Genomic DNA, 13,833 nt, shown 5'->3' on the forward strand with positions numbered 1-13,833 from the left:
AAGTGACAGGAACATGACATCAGTAGAAAGGAAGTGTGTCACGCAATCCAATTTCAGTGGTACTTTTGTTTTCTTTTGTGGAGCGGACACACACAGCTCTGCTGTTGGTGCTTTAGGCTTTATACCTCTGTAAATATACTTTTGCGTGTCTACCCAAACATTTACACCAACAACCTATCCTGTTCCCTCCATGCAGCTGCTTTAATTAAGAAAGCCGGCCAACTCCTCTACTTTCTCAGGAGACTAGAGAAATTTGGCACGCAAGCCACAGCTATCACCAACTGCTACAGATGCACCATAGAAAGCATACTTTCTGGTTGTATCACAGCTTGGTATGGGCTCCTGCTCTGTCCACGACTGCAAGAAACTACAAAGGGTCATGAACGAAGCCCAGTCCATCACTCAAACCAGCCTCCCATTAATTGACTCTGTCTACGCCTTCGGCTGCCTGGGGAAAAGCAGCCGGTCTAATCGAGCGCCCCATGCACCACGGACATTCTCTCTTCTATCTTCTTCTGTCGGGAAAAAAGATACAAAAGTCTGAGATCATGCATCAGCTGACACAAAAACAACTTCTTCCTTGCTGACTTTTGAATGGACATACCTTGCATTAAGTTGATCTTTCTGTGAACTACTGTGCGCAGTTCTGGTCGCCTCACTACAAGAAGGATGTGGAAGCTATTGAGAGGGTGCAGAGGAGATTTACAAGGATGTTGCCTGGATTGGGAGGCATGCCTTATGAGGATAGGTTGAGGGAGCTCGGTCTTTTCTCCCTGGAGAGACGAAGGTTGAGAGGCGACTGATAGAGGTTTATAAGATGTTGAGAGGTATAGGTAGGGTGGATTCTCGGAGGCTATTTCCCAGGGCTGAAATGGTCACTACGAGAGGACACAGGTTTAAGGTGCTGGGGAGCAGGTACAGAGGAGATGTCAGGGGTAAGTTTTTCACTCAAGAGGGTGGTGAGTGAGTGGAATCGGCTGCCATCGGTGGTCAGAGAGGTGAACTTGTTGGGGTCTTTTAAGAGACTTCTGGATGAGTACGTGGGATTTAATGGGATTGGGAGTTATAGATAGGCCTGGTAGGTAGGGGTATAATCAGCGCAACTTGTGGGCCGAAGGGCCTGTTTGTGCTGTGGTGTTTTCTGTGTTCTATGTTTCATCTTTAAAGGAGATGCGCGAGGCAGATTTTTTACGCAGAGATTGGTGGTCGCTTGGAACCCGCTGCTGGGGGAGGTAGTGGACAGTAATAACTTTTAAGGGGTGTCTTGACAAATACATGAATAGGATGAGAATAGAGGGATATGGTCCCCGGGAGGGTAGAGGGTTTTAGTTCAGTTGGGCAGTATGGTCAGTGAAGGCTAGGAGGGCCGAAGGGCCTGTTCCTGTGCTGGAATTTTCTTTGTTCTTTCTCTACACCCTAGCTATGGCTGTAACACTACATTCTGCACCCTCTCTGTTCCTTCCTATTCTTCGTCTGTATAGCTTGCAAGAAACAAAACTGTGAGGATTTCTAACCTGAATTCATAAGAGAGAGAATTACATTCAACCCCACGTTTCACAAGCTCAGTACATCCAAAACTACTCTTCAGCAAGTACTTCAAAAGTGTGGTCACTGTTGTAAGGTGGGAAATTAAGCAGTCAATTTCTGTACAGCAAGATCCCAATATCCGCGACATGCTAATGACCGGATCACCTGGTTTTTAATGATGTTGGCCAGGAGTTAAATATTGCCCAATGTGCGGGGAAGATCTCCATGCGTCTGTGCAAATTGGACCCTGGGGTCTTTTCTATTTATTCCAGAACAAACAAAGTCCTTGTTCAACCAAGGTTCTGCAGAAGTTTAACATAATTGAATTATTTTCTTCTGAAAATAAACTCCCGTGCTTCAAAAACATTCAGAGAAATGTAACAGAAGGAAGCCATTTGGCTCATACAGCTGGTATTACTCTATTGGGAGACCGATCCTATTGGTCCCCCTCTCCTGATCTTTCACCATCGAAACACTGCTATTGTTTCCTTATTTGTACAATTCATAGAAATCATGGAATCCATACAGTGCGGAAGAAGGCCATTCAGCCCATCAAGCCTGCACCGACAGCAATCCCACCCAGGCCCTAACCCCCAAACCCCACATATTTACCCTGCTAATCCCTCTAACTTAAACACCCTGGGGCACTAAGGGGCAATTTAGCATGGCCATCAACCTAATCCGCACTTCGTTGGACTGTGGGAGAAAACTGGAGCACCCGGACGAAACCCACACAGAAACGGGGAGAAGGTGCAAGCTCCACAATGACAGTGTCCCATTTGGAAAGTTAAAATCAAGTCTGCTCCTGCTGCACTTTCAGGCAGATTTTAATAACTCAGTGTGTTCAACAAATCTCCATCCTGATGTCACCTCCGGTTCCTTTGCCAGTTTCTGGCTTTGGGATTTCTTGCGGCTTTGTTGAAGAGTTTCAGTTTCTAACGGTTGGTCAGTGACCCCTGCTGGGCAGGCTTTGCATGTTGGAAGTTTGGACACACACCAATCAGGCTTTGCTGGAGAGGTTCTTTTCCGTCAACGACATGATATGAATGCAATGAGTAGAACATGCTGGAAAGTCTCAGCGGCTCTGGCAGCATCTGTAGGGAGAGAAAGTCGAGCTAATGTTTCTTCCCCTCGCCTCTCTCCCAGTCAGCTCCCTCCATGACATCCTGGTCCACACCTCCATCACGTCCAACTCCCCATCCCCTTCCCACAGCACCTGCCCTTGCAGTCATTGAAGGTGCAACACCTGCCCCTTTACTTCTGGTCACTTTCACCTGCACTTCCTTCGATCTGGACTGTTGTATTCCCTGCTCCTAGGATGGTTTCCTCTACACTGGGACGACAAAGCACAAACTGGGTGAGCGATTGGCCGAACACTTTCTCTCAGTCTGCAACTATGACCCCCCCCAACCTTCCGGCTGCATGCTACTTGAACTCAGCATCTTGCTCTCATGGCCACACGTCCACCCTTGACCTTGTGGGCGGGCACGGTAGCACAGTGGTTAGCACTGCTGTTTCACAGTGGCACGGACCCGAGTTCGATTCCCGGCTCAGGTCATTGTCGGTGTGGAGTTTGCACATTCTCCCCATGTCTGCATGGGGTTTCCTCCGGGTGCTCCGACTTCCTCCAACAGTCTAAAAGACGTGTCGGTTAGGCGCGTCGACCCGAATAGGCACTGGACTGTGGCGACTAGGGGAATTTCACAGTAACTTCATTGCAGTGTTAATGTAAGCCTTACTTGTGACTAAAATATTAACTTTAACTTTAAAACTTTGACCTGTTGCAATGTTCCAGTGAAGCTCAATGAAAGCTGGAGGAGCGGCACCTCACCTTCTGATCTGGCACGGTTTCAGCCCTCAGGCCTCCACACTGAGTCCAACAATTTTACACTGTGACCTTTCTCCTCCATATTAACCACACTTTTTAAATCATCCCATACATTTATTGTCTTAATGCAATAAATCTCCCTTCCCTCTCTCTCCCCCCCTCCAACACCGGGCCACCTATCTGTCTTTTGTCCTTAATTTTCCTCCGTTTTGTTGCGATCTCCCACAATCCCAGTTTAATATCCGACACATTTCTCCCTTTCTTTAACTCTGATGGAGAGCCAAACAGACTCAAAATGTTGGGCGGGATTTTATGACCTCACTCGGGCAACCCCGCCCGAGGCCAACAGAGAATTCCGTTCTGTGAGCCGTGCCCTCCCCAATTCCTGGGCGATCGAGACAGTAAAATCCAGCCGTTAACTCTGCTTTCTCTCGTTAGAGGTGCTGCCTGACCTGTTGCATTTTTCCCAGCGTTTTCTGCTCCCGTTTCAGCATCCGCAGCATCCTTTTTGTTTTCAGTGCTTATGATATAAGTACTAAAAACTTATGATATAAGGTGCATAAGATTTTGATGGATGTAGACAGAGTGACTGCAAGCAGGCTTTTTCCACTGAGGCTAGGGGAGAAAAAGAAAACCAGAGGGCATGGGTTAAGGGTGAAGGGGGAAAAGTTTAACGGGAATATTAGGGGGGGCTTCTTCATGCAGAGAGTGGTGGGAGTGTGGAATGAGCTGCTGGATAAAGTGGTAAATGGGGGGTCACTTTTAACATTTAAGAAAAACTTGGACGGGTTCATGGATGAGAGGGGTGTGGAGGGATATGGTCCAAGTGCAGCTCAATGGGACTAGGCAAAAAATGGTTCGGCACAGACAAGAAGGGCCAAAAGGCCTGTTTCTGAGCTGGAATTTTCTATGGTTTCTACATAAATGCAAGTTGTTGCTGATTTAGTTAAGGTCTCAATGTGGTGACTTTGAACCTTATGCATTTACGCCTTAGCACAAGTCTGGGGATAACGCATTGACGAAAGGATCAGGATAACCGAGACCACACCATCATTCTGAAAGCCAATTTAGATCTCAAATACCAAGTGAATTTTGTGGTTCCTTAACTCGAACATATTCAACGGAGCAGAACATAATTCCTAAGATACTGTATTCTTTGATTCAGTAATTCAACGAGAGAGAGAGAAAGAGAGCTGTAATCGGTGGAGGACTGCAATAGCATTTACTGTGTTATAATGAAGTGGTTTGCATGCAGAATAATGGATCAGTACAGAGTCACCGGTGCATCATTTCTCATGCAGTCACAGGCTATAAGAATGTCCCCTACTCGAAAGTGCTTGAGGGAGCCTCGGTGTTTGTTAAAAGCTGAGAGAGAAGTCCCTCAGCAGACATTGCAAAGCAACGCTTTCATTGTAAATCACAGTCAGATGCAACATCACACTTACATACATCATTCTTCAGCTGAATTCCTCCTTCAATAATTGGAAGAATGGAGAAGTGCAATGATTAAGTATGACAGTAAAGAACCAACCTGATAAATATTTTATCGAGGGTTACGATGTGGCATTTTATGACACAGAAAGAGAGTGGGACAAGTGTCTGGATCGGTAAATGAATAGGGAGGGAATAGAGTGATACAGACCGAGTAAAGGCAGAAGATTTTTTTAGTTTAGTTATGGCATCATGATTGGCACAGGATTGTAGGGCCGTAGGCCTGTTCCTGTGCTGTACTTTTCTTTGTTCTCTGGAACAGGAACAGAACCTTTGGCCCACTAGGCCTGCACCAATCATGTCGTCCTAGCTGGGACGAACGACCTGTATCCCTCTGTACCCCGCCTGTTCACGTGTCTATCCAGGTAATAGCTGTTGAGAGTCAACCACATTGCTGTGGCTCTGGAGTCACATGTAGGCCAGACCAGGTAAGGACGGCAGATTTCCTTCCCGAAAGTACATTAGTGAACCAGATGGATTTTTCCGACAATGATTTCATGGTCATCAGTAGATTCTTGATTCCAGGTAGTTTTCTTAAAGTTGAGCTCAAATTCCACCACCTGTTGTTGCGGGATTCGAAGCCGGGTCCCCAGAACATTAGTTCTGGATTAATAGCCCAGCGATAATACCACGGGGCCATCACCCCCCAAATTATTGTAGATGCTGGAATCTGAAACTGAGAGAGAAAATGCTGGAAACATGCTCTTTGATTTCAAGATTGAAAGATTTAAGTAAAAGGCAGATTAACATTTTGTTTCCCCTTGTTAATGTTATGGCATTTGTTGCATTGGTTTAGTTTATTTGTTAGTGTCACAAGTAAGCTTACATTAACACAGCGAATGTAAGTAAAAATCCCCTCATTGCCGCACTCCAGTGCCTGTTTGGGTGCATGGAGAGAGAATTTTGCATGGCTTATGCTCCTAACCAGCACATCTTCTGGACTGTGGGAGGAGACCGGAGGAGACCCACGTGGACACGGGGAGAAACGTGTAGACTCAACACAGATAGTGACCCAAGCCGGGAATCAGACCCGGATCCCTGGTGCTCGGTATTAAGGAAGTGGGGTTCCCCAGGCGAGGTGTGTCATCCCACCATACATTCCAAAAACAACTTTCACAAAATGGTTTAAAGTTTATTTATTAGTCACAAGTAGGCGTACATTAACACTGCAATGAAGTTACTGTGAAAATCCCCTAGCCGCCACAGTCTGGCACCTGTTTGGGTCAATGCACCTATCCAGCATATCTCTCAGCAAGTGGGAGGAAACCGGAGCACCCGGAGGAAACCCACGCAGACACAGGGAGAATGTGCAAACTCCACACAGACAGTGACCCGAGCCGGGATTCGAATCCAGGTCCATGGCACTGCGAAGCAGCAGTGCTGACCACTGTGCCACTGTGCTGCCCACTTGCCAGCCCTCTGAGCTGGGAGAGCTGAGCTGTTTTGTGGGCTGAACCTTTGTAGATGGGGCAATTTTCCCTCCACCACCTCTCTGTGCTCCGTGCTCCCCTCAGCCAGCTGCTTGAGTTAACCAGTATCTCAGTGTCCTCCTTGGGAGCTGCTGTATTCTCCTCGCCCTCTTTCAAACATTTTCCTGAACTGCTGCTGCTTTTTATAAGATCTTATGACTTAAATTTGAGGAGACTTAGGGAAAATAAAAATAAGGTTGGAAAGTACATCAACAACGAGCTGGCATTGTCCTGTCTGCAGTAATTTAATCTCCAGAGTGACTAACAACTCGTGTTTTGGTCTGATGGAATCCAATGATTGAATTACTGCACAAACTCCCTCCCAGCTGTGTGTTATCTTGTTTTTATAACCAGTGATACAAGAAACAGTAAACCTTATTACCCATGTGACACTCGTTTGGAAATCCATTCATTAGATTTTGTTTTTATTTTATTGTGTTGCATTTGATGACAGATCAAAGCACCAGTTCAGGATGCAACTTTAAACTGATTTACCTTATAGCTGAATTTTAATTTTTATTTGCTACTCAATCTCAAGAACGGGGTCAGCCAAGATGTGGAGCTGGAACCAAGAGGCCCCACTCAGAACAGCATTTCCTTTTTGCGTTGAGTTACAAGGGAAAAGTTTGCATCCTTCTGGCATCTTTTCGCACCTCTTGACAGAAAGTCTCGTGGCACTGTGGGTTCACGTCTCTGTTTCTGAGCCAGAAGCTCCGGGTTTGGAGTCCCAGCCCAAGACTTGATGGTCAAGGAAGGAGCTTTTATAACACAGTCAAGCAGGTTGGGTGCGTCAACCAGCAAATCCTTCCAACACGCCAATAGCCAGTGGGTAAGAGTGAGAGAGACTCCTGGTCAGCCATGCCAGATGTGGAGTGATGCCCCTCAAGCTATAGGTGACAGACTAACAACCTGTGACTAGTGGCTAGCGACCAGGGTGGCACAATTGTGAGCACTGCTGCCTCACATTGCCAAAGTGTCCAAAGAATTGCAGGTTGGGTGGATCGGCCATGCTTAATTGCCACTTAATGTTTAAAAATGTGAAGGTTAGGGGGATTAGGGTGAATGCATGGGGTTTTGGGGATAGGATGGGGTGGGGGGAGAAAGAAGCCAGGGGTGGAGGTGGGGGAGAGGGGGGTGTTGGTGAGGATGGGGTGGGATGAGTTAGATAAGATGCTTTTTCAGAGAGTTAGTGCTGACTTGATGGGCTGAATGGTCTCTTTCTGCACTGTAGGGATTCTGTGATATGTTCCATGAATTATGAACGCCATTGGTGTGGGAAGAATATTGGAATTGGAATCACATTCATCCTTCATCAGCCTGGACATTGAGTTTAAACATTGACAAGTCATGTTGCAGCTTTATAGAACCTTGGTTAGGCTGCACTTGGAATATAATGTTCAGTTCTAGTCATCAGACTACCAGAAGGATGTAGAGGCTTTGGAGAGGGTACAGGAAAGATTTACCAGGATGTTGCCTGGTATGGAGGGCATTAGCTATGAGGAGAGGTTGGAGAAACTTGGTTTGTTCTCACTGGAGGGATGGAGGTTGAGGGGAGACCTGATTGAAGTCCACAAGATTTTGAGGAGCATGGACAGAGTGGATAGTCAGAAGCTTTTTCCCAGGGTGGAAGAGTCAATTACTAGGGGGAGTAGGTTTAAGGTGCGAGGGGCAGGGTTTAAAGGAGATCTACGAGGCAAGTTTTTTTACGCAGAAGGTGGTGGGTGCCTGGAACTCGTTGCTGGGGGAGGTAGTGGAAGCAGATACAGTGGTGACTTTTAAGGGGTGTCTGGACAAGTACATGAATAGGATGGGAATAGTGGGATATGGTCCCCGGAAGAGAAAGGAGTTTTAGTCTAATTGAGCAGCATGGTCAGTGCTTTTGGTGAGATAAACAGAGGGGGTTGAATAAAGTCAGGGAGCCAGTTCACCCCTCCGCAATTTGAGGGTATCCCAGTCAGTAACAAATTGAGTTCCAACTGGTCCCCAGATTTGGGGAACCTCACCTCGGGACCAGACATCAACTCACTGGTGTCTCATCATTAGTGTCAGGGGGATTAGTAAGGAAAATTCATAGGGTTATGGGGTTTGGGCCTGAGTGGGATTGTGGTTGGTGCAGACTTGATGGGCCAAACGGCCTCCTTCTACACTGTAGAGATTCTATCACTCTATATCCTCAGACTGTGACCTCTGTGTCTGGACATCCCCACCATCAGGCACCCCCACAACGCACTTCAAATAATATTTATGTTTTTTTTGGTGTCACGATGTATTTCTTAAGACAATGTTGAATGTTGATTGCCTCAGAGAGGAATCAAACTCTTCTGGGGACTGGGACAGAAGTCCCACAATATGAAAAGAGGATTGGAAACTTGTATGAATGTGTGGTCATTTCTGTTCAAGTGGAAAGCAATCCTGTAATGCATGTCAACCAACATCTTCATTGGTAATGCAAGCAGTATAAAAATATCCACCGTACTCAAGTAGAATGAATCATTCTGAAGTGCGAGAGGCTGTCACTGGAGACAGGCAGGCTGATTGAAGAACCAAACCTCTGATCAAGTTCTTCAATCAAGCTTCCTACCCTTCATTGTAATCTATTGCGAGACTGTGAAAAGCGGATGATAAGCTTAGACTTTCCAACCTTGTAAAGAGACAGATAAGAGGACACCTCGTGTAACATACTTAACTGTATTGAAAAAAAAAGAGACAGGGAATTCATTCTCTCGAACGCGCCGGTGCTGCTGTTGGAAAGGGCTTGGGGAGGTCAAGGTAGTAAAGGGCAGATTTATCGCAGCCACCTTTGTATAACATCTCTGACGTGGTAAAACATCGCAAAGTGCTTTCCAAGGACACAATCAGACAGAAATTGACACCACACCAGAGAATCAGATATTAGATGGGTGAGTGAATGCTTGGTCAAAGGTGTTGGATTTAACAAGCATTTTAAAAGGGGGAGAGAGGGAGGCTGAAGCACGGTAGAGATTTAGTGAACCTTTGAACCCAGGGTATTCGCACTGGCAGGGCGGAGGAGGGAGCAGGGGATATGCAAGAAGCTGGAGCTGGAAGAATAAATAGGACTTAGAATGGAAGAGGTTAAAAAGTTGCCTTATTACTGTCACAAGTAGGGTTATGTTAACACTGCAATGAAGTTACTGTGAAAATCCCCAAGGCAACACACTCCAGCACCTGCTCGGGTACACTGAGGGAGAATTTATCATGGCCAATGCACCCAACCAGCACGTTTCTCAGACTGTGGGAGAAAACCAGAGCACCCAGACACAGAGAAAACATGCAAACTCCACACAGACAGTGACCCAACCCAGGAATTGAACCCAGGTCCCAAGCGCTATGTAGCAGCAGTGTTAACCACTGTTGCACCGCGCCAGCACTTTCCAAGCAGTGACAGAGAACGGGAGATTGAGATTGCAGAGCTCTCGGAACAAGAATTAACCTCCAGCTCAGGGGGATTGTGATGACGGATAGCTGTGGTCAAAGGATTGGGATGATAGATAATGGTGGGGTAAGCGGTTGGCTTCATAGCTCAGTGGTTAGAACACTGGTCTTATAAAAGCAGCAGTTGCGAGTTCAATTCTTGCTGGAGCCTCAGGTTAAGATTATTTGAATCATCGATAGTCACGGGTGAGGTGCCTGAAGATTGGAGAGCGGCAAATGTTGTGCCTTTGTTTAAGAAGGGCTGCAGGGAAATGCTTGGGAACTACAGGCTAGTAAGCCTCACATCTGTGATGGTTAAGCTGTTGGAAGACATTTTGAGAGACAGGATCTTCAGGCATGTATACACGTAAGGACTGATTAGGGACAGTCAGCATGTGAGTGGAAAATCATGTCTCACAAATTTGATTGAGGTTTTTGAAGGGGTAGCCAAGAAGTATATGATGGTAGTGCAGTTGATGTTGTCTGCATGGCCTTTAGCAAGACCTTTGACAAGGTACCACATGGTAGGTTGTTGCATAAAGTTAAATCTCACGGGATCCAGGGTGAGGTATATAAGTGGACACAAAATTGGCTTCTTGACAGAAGCCAGAGGGTGGTTGTAGAGGGTTGTTTTTCAACTGGAGCCCTGTGACCAGCGGTGTGCCTCAGGGATCAGTGCTGGGTCCACTGCTATTTGTCGTTTATATTAATGATTTGGATGAGAATATAGAAGACATGGATAGTAAGTTTGCAGATGATGCCAAGATTGGTGGCATAGTGTACAGTGAAGAATGTTATCTCCAGTTGCAACAGGATCTTGATAAATTGGGCCAATGGGCTGACGAATAGCAGGTGGAATTTAATTTGTAGAAATGTGAGGTGATGCGTTTTGGTAGACTGAACCAGGGCAGGATTTAGTCAGTTAATGGTAGGGCATTGGGGACCGTTACAGAACAAAGAAATCTAGAGGTACATGTTCATAGGTCCTTGAAAGTGGAGTCACAGGTGGACAGATTGGTGAAGAAGGCATTCAGCATGCTTGGTTTCATTGGTCAGGACACTGAATACAGGAGTAGGGATGTCTTGCTGAAGTTGTACAAGACATTGGTGAAGCCACACTTGGAATACTGTGTACAGTCCCGGTCACCCTATTATAGAAAGGATATCATTGAACTAGAAAGAGTGCAAAAAAGATTTACTAGGATGCTACCAGGACTTGATGGATTGAGTTATAAGGAGAGGCTGGATAGACTGGGACATTTTTCTCTGGAGCGTAGAAGGCCAAGGGGTGATCTTATAGAGGTCTATAAAATAATGAGGGACACAGATTAGCTAGATAGTCAACATCATTTCCCAAAGGTAGGGGTGTCTAAAACTAGAGGGCTTAGGTTTAAGGTGAGAGGCGAGAGATTCAAAAGTGTTCAGAGGGGCAATTTTTTCACACAGAGGGTGGTGAGTGTCTGGAACAAGCTGCCAGAAGTAGTAGTAGAGATGGGTACAATTTAGTCTTTTAAAAAGCATTTAGATAGTTACATGGGTGAAAAGGATATAGAAGAATATGGGCCAAACACATGCAATTGGGATTAGCTTAGGGGTTTAAGAAAAAAGGCGGCATGGACAAGTTGGGCCAAAGGGATTGCTTCCATGACTCTATGGGAAGGATAAAGTTGTCATGGGTGAGTTTATCATGTTCATGTCAAGACATTGGCCAACGCTATATTTGATTCCTGAGTGAAAAAATATATTAATTATTCGGTCACTGAGAATAGACTCCTTAAGCTTAGTTTGCAGTCTGACCTGATATCTTTACCTGGTATTCTGTTAATAATTTGCAATCTATCTACAGGTCGCACAGCAAATTACAGTGGCACCCCACAATATCGCAACCATCATTAGCTAGACTGGCAAGGGCAACAGAAGTATGGGAACACCATCATCTGCAAGTTCCCTATCAAGTCACATGATAAAACTGGCAGCATGGTGGCACAGTGGTGAGCCTCACAGCACCAGGGACCTGAGTTCAATTCCCAGCTTGGGTCACTGTCCATGTGGAGTTTGCACGTTCTCCCCATTTCTGCATGGGTTTCCTCCGGTTTCCTCCCACAGTCCAAAGATACAGGTCCGATTGATTGGCCACGCTAAATTGAACCCAGTGTCAGGGGGTCTAGCTAGAATAAATGAGGTTATGGGGTAGAATGTGGGTGGGGTTGAGGTTGGTGGAGACTTGATGGGCCAAATGGCCTCCTTCTGCACTGTAGGGATACTATGAAAACAATTGAATCCATACAGTGTGGACAGAGGCCATTTGGCCCATCAGGTCTGCACCAACTTTCTGTAAGAGCACCTCACCCAGGCCCACCCTGTCAACACACATTTCCCTTGGCTCATCTACCTAACCATTTTTTGATCTGATTTAGTATTGCCATATGTATTAGGATACAGTGAATAGTATCGTAACCTACACATCTTGGGACACTAAGGGGCAACTTACCATGGACAAACCTGCACATCTTTGGAGTGTGAGAGGAAACTGCAGCAAATGAGGAAACCCATGCAGACACGGGGAGAACGTGCAGACTCCACACAGACAGGAATCGAACCCGGGTATCTGGCGCTGTGAGGCAGCATTGCTGACCACTGTGTCACCGTGCTGCCCACACACCAAACGATTTGGAACGATATTATAATTCCTTCACTGTCATTGCGTAAAATCCTGGAATTCCTTCTCTAACAGCACTGTGGGTGCGCCTACACCACATAGGCTGCAGTGGTTGAAGAAGGTGGCTCACCACTACCTTCTATAAATGCTGGACCTGATGAATTGCGACACTCACGTTTTCAATAGGACTTGAAAAAAAAAAGCTAACAACACATTTGACTGTCCAAAGGCCCCTTTGAGGGGGATCGCCACGTAATCCGGTGAAGCACGGTTTCTCTCTGAAGGCAGAGATCAAAGTTACCAACCTGGCTGCTATGAAAACTGCTAAATGCTCCATCTGTCTCTGAGCGCAAACGTTACACTTTAGACTTTTGCAGCATCATTATATGTCAGCCTGTTAGACAGCTTTTCCCCATTTGGTTCCCTGCTGGGGCCGGTTCTGTGTAGCCTACTTTTTTGTCAAAGAGAAGAAGTTTCCAGGGAAATCAGTAGTTTATGGGAAATTGTCAATTTCACTGGGAGAGGTCAAAGGTTAGATGATGAAGTGTAAGGAGACAGTTGCACTGCTGCAAAATTAGTTGTGGGGGTGAGGGGGTCAGGGGGGTGTTTGGAAGGGGTGGTGGTGAGTTGGGGGTAGGGGGTTTTGCAAAAGGGGGGTAGTGGGCATCTTAAGGGCAGTACTGGGGATTTGTTCAATATTTTCCATGTAGAGTCATAGAGTCATAGGTGTTTATAGCATGGAAACAGGCCCTTCAGCCCAACTTGTCCATGCTGCCCTTTTTTTAAACCCCTAGGCTAATTCCAATCACCCGCATTTGCCCCATATCCCTCTGTACCCATCTTACCGATGTAACTAACTAAGTGCTTTTTAAAAGGCACAATTGTACCTGCCTCCACTACTACCTCTGGCAACTCGTTCCAGACACTCACTACCCTCTGTGTGAAAGAATTGCCCCTCTGGACACTTCGTATCTCTCCCCTTTGCCTTAAACCTATGCCCTCTGGTTTTAGACTCCCCTACCTTTGGGAAAAGATATTGACTATCTAGCTGATCTATGCTCCTCATTATCTTATAGACCTCTATAAGATATCCCCTCAGCCTCCTACACTCCAGAGAAAAAAGTCCCAGTCTATCCAGCCTCTCTTTATAACTCAAACCATCAAGTCCCGTTAACATCCTAGTCAATCTTTTTTGCACTCTTTCTAGCCTAGTAATATCTTTTCTATAATAGAATGACCAGAAGTGTACACAGTATTCCAAGTGTGGTCTTACCAATGTCTTGTACAACTTCAACAAGACGTCCCAACTCATGTGTTCAGTATTCTGACCAATGAAACCATGCACGCTGAATGTCTTCTTCACCACTCTGTCCAGCTGTGACTCCATTTTCAAGGAGCTATGATTCAGGGATTCACCAAGCTGAGGT

Source organism: Carcharhinus amblyrhynchos, chromosome 4 (assembly GCF_965287045.1).
Source record: "Carcharhinus amblyrhynchos chromosome 4, sCarAmb.v2.hapA, whole genome shotgun sequence".
Lineage (NCBI taxonomy): Eukaryota > Metazoa > Chordata > Chondrichthyes > Carcharhiniformes > Carcharhinidae > Carcharhinus > Carcharhinus amblyrhynchos.